This window comes from Rutidosis leptorrhynchoides, chromosome 3 (assembly GCF_046630445.1).
Source record: "Rutidosis leptorrhynchoides isolate AG116_Rl617_1_P2 chromosome 3, CSIRO_AGI_Rlap_v1, whole genome shotgun sequence".
Taxonomy (NCBI): Eukaryota; Viridiplantae; Streptophyta; class Magnoliopsida; order Asterales; family Asteraceae; genus Rutidosis; species Rutidosis leptorrhynchoides.
In genome coordinates, this window is record NC_092335.1 from 621,132,550 (window position 1) to 621,135,327 (window position 2,778).

Here is a 2,778-nt window from a genome sequence, read left to right on the forward strand (position 1 = left end):
AAAAAAAAAAAATGCCAAACCCCATGCGATCGCATGGGGTTTCTTTGAAAAACTCATGCGGTCGCATGAGGACCGAATTATGGTCAGGTATCAAAAGTCGACTGGTTCTCCTGTTTCCTCACTCCACACACAAAACATACACGAACATAACCCAAAATCCTCTCAATTTTCATCAATTTTTCACCAAAATCAACCAAATTTCTTGCTATAATCCGCTCTAATCATGAATTTGATAAGAAGTTTATCAAGAAGGGTAACAATTACACCCCTAAACCTCTTTAAATTTGATTTTTAGTGTTCTTGAGCTATAATTTACCTAATTTTATTTTGTTAATTTCTAGTGTAATTAGAGTTAAATTGTTAGTATATTATGCATGTATAACCTAGATTGATGCTATTTAACATGATTTGAAGACAAAAACTTCAAAATTTTTAGGAATCTAGGGTTTGTGTTCTTGAGCAATTTGGGGCTTTTTGATATAAACAGGTTATGGCCGATTTTTTTCATGAATTATTGCTAAATTAAGTAGTGTAACATGTTTAGGTAGCTAAATGATCCAAACTTTGATCCTAAACATGATTTTGAGAATTAAAGTGGACTTTTTAGGTATAAAATTCATGAACTTGATTAAATTGATGTAAATGCCATTTGAAACTTGTTTAATTGCTAGTAATGGTTATTTAAACATGTTATTTGAGTTGAATGCTTATGAACTTTGTAAACATTTTCATAAATGCTTATTTGAAAAAATGTAGAATTGTTAAAATTGTGAAAATATGTATAAGTTTAATTTTGATTGAACATGTTATTGTAATTGTGTTAATTTGTTATTTTGCTAACACTAATACATATTTGGATGCACAAATTTTGTGTTTAATGTGTTTTGCAGAGATTTACCGATACTTATGGTGCATCATCATCATCTAGACAAACTGCTCCAGAACCTGAAACAGAAATGCAATATGAACCTGAACAGGAGCAACAACAGGAACAACAACAACAACAACCTGATCAACACGTACCATATTATGATCCGCAGCAAGAATATATTAATGCCTACGTAATTTTTCAGATTCATCCGATAGTAGAACACCCAACGATTCATGAAGCACAGTTGCATCCCAATCTAAGATTTGATCGAAGTTGGAGAGATTACCCAACATATCAAAGTAACAAATTTAAACTGGTAACGAAAAATGTAGAAGTGCCGAGGGTAATCGATTGGGAGCCTTTGGAAAGGGTCCAACTAGCTAACTCAGTTAGACTGCATCTGATCCAAGGGAATGGCAGCTCTTCTTTTTTCGATTGGGAACGTTTATTCACCATTCGTAGGCCTGTATATAAGGAATGGTGTGTTAAGCTTATGAGTACTATAGCGTTAAATGCGGATGTAGATAGGTTAGATGATCGAAGTTTTCTTAGATTTATACTTGGCCGTAGGATGTACAGGATGTCCATGCTGGACATTGTCAGGGCTTTACAGATTTACACTCCTAGTGAATTACTACTACCTGATTGTATGAATTTGATTTATCATGGTGAAAGGGTAGATAAGAATTTTGACACGAATGCCGTCTGGCGGCGTATGTCAAATTATAATGTTTTTTCGCTAGGAGGAAGACACTCCTACTTAGATATTAACAAAGCAGAGCTACGTATTATACATAGATTTTTAGCTAATTCGATTACACAAAGAGGTAAAAACAAGGAGAAGATGACCTTACATGACTTATTTTACCTTAAGTGTATTCAAAACAATAGAAGCTTTGTTAATATTCCCTACTGTGTTGGTTTTTATCTGTCCAAAGTAGTAGCCGGAATACAGGAAGGGGGAATAATAGGAGGAGGTATTTTTGTTACTCTCATTGGAGAGTATTTGGGTGTAGATAGGGATCAAGGGGGTTCACTTATGGTATGTAGGGAACATGATGATACTTTAGGATTGAAGGTCTATCAGGGTGCTAAGGTATTGAAGAGCAGACGCAATCATGCAGTACCATATGTTGGTCGTCATCCACAGGTAGAGAGGTTCAGATGAGGAAATGGAGGAAGCAGATGACATTATGGATGTCATTAGGGAGGCTATGACTGACGTCTACCAGCGTATAGATGAGGTAGAAATGACAAACCAGGATAGACATAGTCGATACGAGCAGTGGCAAGCCCGGAATGAGTACGAGCATTCCAGGAAACGACAGCATGATAGATGGCACTATCATCAGCATCAAATCATGAGTCAGCTATCACCTCAGGATCACTACGTATCGACCCGACCTGCCTACTATCCTCCACACCAGCCCGATATGCAACCACCATTTACTCTCTACGACCCTAACCAGGCCTATAAGTACACCTATAACCAACCATGGAACCCGCCCGACGACATGAACTGGAACCCCTATCCAGATTGATATAGTTCCGTTGGTTATTGCTATGATTTTTATCTTTTTATTATTTTTATTTATTTATGTTTAAACATATTATATTGTGATACTTTTATGTAAGTTTTAATATTTTTATTATGTTGTACTAATATTTCATATATGATTTGAAAGTGGAATTTTAAGTCCCACTTCAAATTACCATGCATGTTTATATTTGTATTGTATATTTTTTATTTCTTGTACACAACAGGGTAAAACAGTGCATTTTCAAAGACTGGCATTAAGTTCAGCAAAAGCTACTAATTTTGACGACAAAACGAAAAACAAATGTGATGTAACAACAAGACGGAATGAACAAATGATGTGCACCATTTATCATTCAGTAAACAAACG